An 8,978-nucleotide genomic window follows, 5' to 3' on the forward strand; every position below is an offset into this window, starting at 1 on the left:
CAAATGGTGTGTGACTCCAACAGGATCATTACACATTGTTGTGCCCGATTTCCTGGATCAACCCATGATTCTATGGTCTTGAGGAACTCTACAATACCACGCTACATGGAGCGACACGCAGGGAACAGATCCTGGCTACTCGGTGAGTCTCATTTCATGCATGATAATGTGGGGTATGTGATGCGGCAATGACCTGGCCGGAAGGGGGGGGGGTGCGTACGTAGCAATGTCATTCCACAAACGTCCTTTATTGTCCACATACAGGTGATGCCGGGTATCCACTGAAGAGATGGCTCCTTACACCACTCCGGAACCCACAGAACCAGCATGAGGAGGACTACAACCATGCCCACTCACGTACCCGTGTAGTCATAGAACAGGCATTCGGCCTACTGAAGACTCGTTTCCGCTGCCTCAGCAGGTCTGGCGGGGCACTCCTGTACCGCCATGAGAAGGTTGCAAAGATGGTCATGGCATGTGTCATGCTACACAACATGTGCATACGTAGAAATGTGCCCATGCCCCCTGACGCAGAACTGCAAGCACCTGAAGATGGTCATGATGAGGGTGGGGATGTGGCAGCACCTCAAGGAGTCCGCGAGGCACAGGAGGGCCGTGACATTCGTCAGATGCTCATAGGTTCATGCTTCTAGCACTCACGCCTGGTGGCTGATACATGGACACGGGACTTGTGGCACTGTGTGTGTCTGGAACATGCACTATATGGACTGTACGCCTCTAAAGGCCTCGTACACAAAGATCAATGTCCACACATCTCATTGGAGGATTGTGAAATATTTATAGCATATGTGGAATTATGTTACACACCCCATCGACCCGCCTCCCAAGTAAGCCCAACACACCCCCTCCACCCTCCTACCTCCCCCCCGAACACCAGTGTCCGCAGATACTCATTGTCAGTGGGCAGACGCTATTGCAAGCCCCCTCTCCGGGTATCAGGGGCACCCCTGCCTGTGGAGCGCAGGTTCCTCCCAGATCTACGTTGGGGGCTGCCCTGGACGGAACTTGCGACGGATGATGTCTCTGCCTGCTCACGTCCATGCATGTCCCTAAGGGTTTGTGAGAGCTCAGTGAGCACACGGCGCACAGCGGGAAGTTCAGCACATACGTCTTTGGACGTCGCATGCAGTTCCCCCCTCAGGCTCTCGGTGCTTCTCTCCATTTGTACTCTCAGGCTCTCGGTGCTTCTCTCCATTTCTGCCCTAAGCGTCTCAGTTGATGTTTCTATGGCTGCCTTAGTACCCCCACATTCATCAGCATGGTCCTTGAGGAGCGTGGCCAGTTGCTGCTGTTGCACGATGACCTGGTCGAGGGACTGTTGCCTCTGCTGTGCCATGGCCATTTGCGGTGGTGTCACAGAGGGGCTGGTCACCTCATGTTGCCTTGCCACAGGGCTTGTGGGGGATGGCCAGTCGTCGTCTTGTGGGTGCCCCTGCGTGGTATCCTCATGGTGTACGGGATGAAACAAACAGGGGGATTGAGACAGGTCATGGATGGATCTTACTTCGACATCCCCGTCTTCTGTGTCGGAGCATGCTGCCATTAATGGGGTGTCACCTATGGTGCTGCTGCCACCAGAGGCAGTGCCTTCTGTGGCATCCATTGGGGGGACCTGTGGTGGTGCTGTTGTGGGCATGCTGGCTGCTGGGGTGCCTGTTGATGTTCCCTCCTGTGTGCTGCCACTTGATTTGTGCTGCTGCCGTGTCTTGATGCGTGCAGCTGAGGTGGAGGGTCTTTCGCCGTTGGTCTTGGCCCTCTTTGCAGGTGTGCTGGTAGGGGTGTCCTGAAGCTCGTCGTTTGAATCGGGCCCTGTGGTGGAGTAAAGGAGGGCGAGTGTTATTAATGGGTCTGTTGAAATTGGAATGGCAATGTATCACATGCATTGGGGTGGTACCTGAGGGTGATTTGGGTCAGGGCCTTGGAGGTGGTTTCATTTTTGTGTGGATTGAGGATGCAGTTGTTTTGCAGCCTGCAGTTAGGGTGTGCCTGCTGCACGTGTAGAGGGGGTTTTTAGGGTTTTTAATTATTTATGTATTTATTGTGAGTTTTAAAGTGCGCTGTCAGGCCAATGTGTGTGGACGTTCTCCTGGACATGTGTTACTGTTGCGCTATGTGGACACATGGTACTTCACATGCTTGGACATTGTGGATTTGGCATTGTATTAGTTGGCCCACCTACCGGATTCTTCGGATGTCTGCACTCCTTTCTCCATCCCTCCGACTCCCTCTATACTCTCCATTCCAATGGTGGAGGCACAGATTTCTTCCCAGGGGGTCAACTTGATGGGTGATTCCGATCCTCCCCCGGTAGCTGTGGCGATGTTGCGATTGGCGGATAGTATGCTCCGTACGCGTATCCGCAGGTCGTCCCATCGCTTTCTGCATTGCAGTGGGTTGCGGGGTGCGGTCCCCACCGCACTTACCCGCTGTGCCACCAGGGCCCATATGGCCTTCTTGTTCGCAAGTGCCGTCCTGGTCATTTGCGTGGAGAAGACGACGGCAGCATTCTCCTGGAGGGTCTCTGTTAGCACGGTGAGTTCCTCACGGGAGAAGTGGACCTGCCGCTTGCGGTCGCACGCTTTTTTCGCTACTTTTCCCATTTCTATTGCTTTCACTGGGGTGGATGACGGGTTGGGATGTGTCTCAGGGTAGTATTTTTTATGGTTGTGTGGGAATTCTGATTTTATAGGTGTACGGCGTGCTGTTTCCCGTTCCGGGCCCATGTTTTTACTTCCGTTTCCGTATGTTTACGGTCACCGTACTTTCCGGTTGCCGCTCATTACGGTGACCGCTAAGATGGGTGGCGGTATTGCACCTAGGGCGCCGTACGACGGCGGTGAGGCGCGTTTTGGGGACATTTCCGCCATCGCGGACTTTGCACTTCCGCCATGGCGTTGTGCTTGTGCCCGATGGGTCGGAATTGGCCGCACTTTGCTCCGTCGTGCGATGGCGGAAACGCTATTTACGCTATGGCGGTCAGGTCAGTCACTTTCCGCCAGGGTCGTAATGAGGGCCAAAGTCTGTTTCGTCACAGGTTGTCCCAAAAGCTTTCCAGCGTAACCAATGAAGAGTTGATCGTCCACTCTGACCCGGGACATGCATGAAATATAAAAGCTTAACGCTCTCCTAGGATCAAGCCTATGGAGCCTCTCCTCTTCCTTACCAGGATGTGGAGGAGGATAAAACGCCGGAAGAACAACCTTCTGACCTAAATGAAAATCCGACACCACCTTCGGAAGAAAGGAAGGATGAACTCTAAGGACAACCCTGTCCTTATGAAACACAGTGAAGGGTGGCTTAACTGAAAGTGCCTGTAACTCACTCACTCTGCTAGCGGAAGTGACCGCAACCAAAAATACAGTTTTAAGAGTTAACAGTCTCAAAGGGCATGAATGCAAAGGCTCAAACGGAGCACCCATCAGAAACATGAGAACAAGGTTCAAATCCCAACCGGGCACCTAGAAAGGTGACGGAGGGAACACTTTAGTGAGCCCTTTCAGAAACTGACAAATTAAAGGAATTTTAAAATAGGAACACTCTTCAGACGAGTGCTTAAATATGGACAGCGCCGCCAGGTAACCTTTAACGGTACCCACTTGCAAGCCCCTGTGGACCAGAAAGCAAAAAAGACAGAACCATGGGAATGCCACATGCAAAAGAAGGATCCACATTCTTAACCCTGCACCAGTCGCAGAACTTATGCCCACGGCAATGGTACAGGGACTTTGTTGCGGCCGTCTGGCCGAGAGCAACACCTCCATCACGTCTTCAGGGAGGTCCCAATCCTTATACCTCAACCTTTCAGAAACCAAGCATGAAGGTTGAGGGATCTGACCTATGGATGGAGAACCTGATCCCACCCTCCCGTGAGAGCAGATCGTCTTGGTAGGGAAGACGACGTGGAGGGCAGATGGACAAGTCGAGAAGGTCTGGATACCACGTCCTCCGGGCCCACGCCGGAGCAATGAGGATTATCCGGGAACAGAACCTCCGTAACCTCCGCAGTACTTGCGGGATGACGGGGACTGGAGGAAACGCATACAGCAGTGGGAATGACCACTCCACCACAAACGTGTCTCCTAAGGCTCCTTTTGGAGGAAATTCCTGCAAGCAGAACCTCTCGCACTTCCAGTTGACACTGGAGGTGAAGAGATCCACTTGAGGGGTCCCCCAAAGGGCAAAGATTTCCAGGAGAATCTCCTGAGCCAACTCCCACTCATGAGAGATCGCACTCTGCCTGCTCAGAGCGTCCGCCGTCTCGTTTTTGTCTGATGAACTGCCGAGATCGAAACTTCCTGCTGGATTGCCCAGAACCAGAGCTGCATCGCCTCCCTGCACAGAGGTAGTGACCCTGCCCCCCCTTTTTGTTGAGGTAGTGCATGGCCACCGTGTTGTCCGTCAGGATGAGGACATTCTTCCCTCGCACAGTCGGGAGAAAAGCCTTCAGGGCAAGCCTGACGGCCCTCAGCTCCAACAGATTGATATGGAGTCTGGACTCCGACGGAGACCAACAACCACTGACTGTCAACTCGTTGGCATGAGCTCCCAATCCTGTGATGGATGCGTCCGTCACGATCGTCACCTCCGGCCAGGGTAGCCTTCATCAGATAATCTTCGACGGCCCACCACAGAAGGTCCTGGGCGACTGAGGACGGCACCTGAACAGGGTCCGACATCCTGCCGGAGGACTGAGACCAATGGAGCTTGAGTGCCCATTGCAAAGATCTCATCCACAACCTGGCCTCTGGCACCAGAAGAATGCAGGATGCCATGAGGCCGAGCAATCTCAAGAACTCGAACGCTGGGAGACTCTGAGCAAGCTGAAACTTGTGCACCATCTGCTGAATGTGATGAGCCCTCACCTGGGGAGGAAACACTGCCCCAGGGACGTGTCGAGAACTGCTCTGATGTACTGGAGCCTCTGAGTTTTTGTCAAATGTGACTTCTTTAAGTTGAGGGAGAAGCCCAGCTTGTGGAGGGAGTGGCAGGTGACTGACAGATGATCCAGGACTTGCGATCCAGGACGGGAGAGCACGCCCTGATCAACCAATCGTCCAGGTAGGGGTAGACGTGAATCCCCCCTTTCCTGAGCTGCGCTGCCACCACTACCATTAGCTTGGAGAAGACCCTCGGGCGGAGGTCAATCCGAATGGCAGGACCCGAAACTGAAAGTGCGATTCGCCAACCGCGAACCTCAGGTACTTCTTGCGCTTTGGATGTATCGGCACATGAAAATAAGCGTCCTTGAGATCGAGAGACACCAACCAGTCCTGAAGTTGAAGGGCCTGGACGACTTGAGAGAGAGTAACCATCTTGAACTTGTCCTTCCTGAGGAGTTTGTTCAAACCGCGCAAGTCCATGATGGGTCTCAATCCCCCGTCTTTCTTGGAAATAAAAAAATAAGGCGAATACCATCCCTTGTTCCTCTCCGCTACAGGCACCAGTTCTATGGCACCTTTCTCCAGCAGGGATTGAATTTCCTGCGCAAGGAGCGGATCCGGACTCTTCAAAGAGAGATTCCTCGGCGAATTGTCTCAAGGCCTCTGCCGGAAAGGAAGACAGTAGCCGTGGGTTATGCTCTCCAGAACCCACACATCTGAAGTAATGGTGTGCCACTCTGCAAGATGCTGCACCAGCTTTCCCCCAACCGGCGAACCATGGGACATGGCCTCATGACTGAGCTGATGCGGCTGTGGCGTTGCCTGAGGGCAAAGAGGCAACAGCCCGAGCGGCCTTGGCACCTCGAGTACCTTGTTTTCCACCTCTGGCACTTCTACGGTGGCCCCTTTGACTGGCAGCTCCTCTCGCTTTAGCAAAGGAGGAGAAATAAAGAAAGGAACCTCCCCTCTATTGCTGTCCCCTAGGACAAAAAGGCAGAGGTTGGCGAACTGCAGCGCCCAACGACTTCACTGCAGCTTTAGAGGTCTGCGACCTCTCAAGGCTCTCGTCAGCCTTGCTGCCAAAAAGATGTTCCCCGTCAAAGGGCATGTTGAGGAACCGGGCCTGCACATCAGGAGCAAACCCCGACTTCCGCAACCACGCAAACCTGCATATCACGGTGCTCGCCGCCATGGACCGGCTGACACAATCTGCCATGTCAAAACCCGACTGAACGGCCTCACACATGGCATCCTTGCCATCCTGAACTATGGCAAGGAAACCATCCCGTTCGACCCCTTCGGGAATATGTTCAGCCGCTAAGGAAACACAGTTCCACAGAGTGTGCGAGAAACGTGACAAGGCACAAACGGAGTTGGCCGTGTGAAGTGCCATACCCCCTGAAGAAAACACTTTCTTCGCCCAGCCGTCAATACGCTTGTCGTCCCTATCAGGAGGGATGGTAGGATACGACGCCTGCTTTGCCGGGGACGTAGCCACCTGCACCACCAAACTCTCTGGAGTGGGGTGCCTGGTCAAGTAGCAGGGGTCACTACTGGCTGGGCGGTATTTTCACGGCAAAGACTTGCCCACTGCCGGGAGACTTTCCGGAGCAGCCCAAGCCGCCGCCACCCTCCTCTGTAGAGCCATATGGAACGGCAGTACTGGGTCAGTTGGTGGACCTTGGTCGAGGATATCCGTAAGGTCATCCTGAAGAAAATCCCCTAGGGGGGCATACCATCCCAAGTACTCGGTGACCCTGGACATAAGGCGCCGGTACGAGGAGTCGGCATGAGTGCCAGGCTCAGGCCTAAAAAACTCCACCTCCGGAGAGGTGTCCAGCCCACTGGCATCGGGCAGGGACTGCTGCAGGTCCTCAATTTGGCTATGGCCCAAGAGAATCTCGTCCGGCACCGTATCCGGAACCATGCCATCATCAGAGCTCTCATCCACCTCTGAAATAAACTCAAGCTGGCGGTAAGAAGGCACAGAATGTGGAACAAAGCCATTATTGACCTTTGCCAGAGCCTTTCTATGTGGTTCCACCAAGCCCCGGGGAACCCCCGTCGAAACAGCCTCGAAAGGTGTCGAAGGCGTCGAATGAATCGCCATCGACGCCGAACGCGGCGCCGACAGCATCGATGGCGTCGACACAGTCCTCGAGGCCGGAGCCCTGAGCGTGTCCCTCGACAGCCTGGGCGCCGATGGCGTCGATGACTTCTTCGGGGGCGGGCCTCGAAAGAGTCCGTCGACGACCTCTGCGCTACCGGCGTCAACGTCTTCCTCGAAGACACCACAGGTGCACACGGTCTCGAGCGCGTCGAGGACCGGGACCTGGAATGGCCATGACGAGATCGATTCCTCATGTCCGAGTGGGACCTCTCCCGCGAATCGTGCCGACCACCCGAGCCCGAAGGCGTGCAAGCGATGTCTCTCGACCAATCACGACCGACCCCACTCGGAGGCACGGACGGACCAGTGCCCTGCGATTCGAGAATCACCAACATTTTTGTCCTGAAGGAAGCCCATTCCTCTGGCGTCACCTGCTTGGTGGGGTAAGCGACCCGCCGACGGGCAGAGTCCTCGGATGAGGACGGGGAAAGCGACTGATGACGGCGCTTCCGGGAGTGCCTCGAAGAGGCAGAGGAGTGGCGGGACCGACTCCGGGACCGAGACCCACTGGACTTCCGATGACGACGTGGAGAGTCGCCCTCGAATTGTCCGTCAAAAGCCCCGCAGACCTCGACTTCCGTGGCTTGGACACCTTACCTACCGATAACTTCTTCTTGCGCTCCCGCACGGCTTTGGATGTGAGCGACTGGCAGTCGACACAGTCATCCGTGTCATGGGCCTCCCTGAGGCACCAGAGGCAGGCGTTGTGCGAGTCCGTAACTGACATCTTGGACCCACAGTCCCCGCACTTCTTGAAGCCCAGACGTGGTGTGGAAGACGAGGTAGACATCTTCACGAAGAAAGTACTTCACAATACGAACAGGTTCGAAGAACCAAGAAAGAACAGAAACTCCAAAGAGTCGAGGCACGCCGAGATCTCCGAAGCGAACACGTTCGCAGAAAAAACAGAACTGAGGCTACGGGCGTCGTGCATCCTACTTATAACAGCCAGTGACATCGGCCGTCGGAGGAGGTCCTCGAGGGCGGCGTATCGACGTCATCGACGCCATCGACGCAGGACGCAGACGCCAAAGATTTTCCGAAGCAGCACAGCTGTGGTGATTACATGTCATAGATATGGAATACGTCGGAGGACCCAATCTCCTCGAAATAAAAGTTAAACACAAGGAAAAAAAATGCTTTCTTTTCGGCGTATGTCATCAAAGCACACATTACAACAAACGCAAAATGTAATTTCATCAATAATTACAATTTCCTTTAAAAAATACTATTCTTAAAATTGGTTTAGGAGCTTCGAAACTGTATTGTCGAGAATATAGAAAACACAATTATTCCTTGCAGTTTATGATCCAGTAAATCATTTTGGACTTAACAAAAATACATTTTAAATAAATATTCATACAGCATTTTTTAAGAGCTTTTCTCTTCCTGACCAAGCTGATGTGAGACTGCAAAATGATGTCCGTGGGTGATAATTGCTTGCAGTAATACATGGCCACAGAAAGTGTGTACATGCCCTTATACCTCAACCAAACTTTAAGTTTCTATTTGGAATGTCTGAGTATGCCGGGCATAGAAAAAGAAAAGTGTTGGGTGCTTTCTATGCCTTGCTTACATATTTGGCAGAGATTTGAGGTGTGCTATAATAAAATCACTGCATCCTCCATATTGTGCTGTTCCTAGTGCTTTTGGGAATTTCGAATGTATGTCTGCTTTCACTGCATCCTCCATATTGTGCAGTTACTAGTGCTTTTGAGAATTTCGAATGTATGTCTGCTTTTACTCCATCCTCCATATTGTGCAGTTACTAGTGCTTTTGGGAATTTCGAATGTATGTGTGATTTTATCCTGTTCACGGATTGTCCTCCTTTGCACACCTCTTCCTCCTCTGTGCCCGCTAGGCCTCTTGGTAATTCCTGTGCATTGTGCCACTCCCCTGCTCATCT

Source organism: Ambystoma mexicanum, chromosome 1p, assembly GCF_040938575.1.
Source record: "Ambystoma mexicanum isolate Mex_15411 chromosome 1p, UKY_AmexF1_1, whole genome shotgun sequence".
NCBI lineage: Eukaryota > Metazoa > Chordata > Amphibia > Caudata > Ambystomatidae > Ambystoma > Ambystoma mexicanum.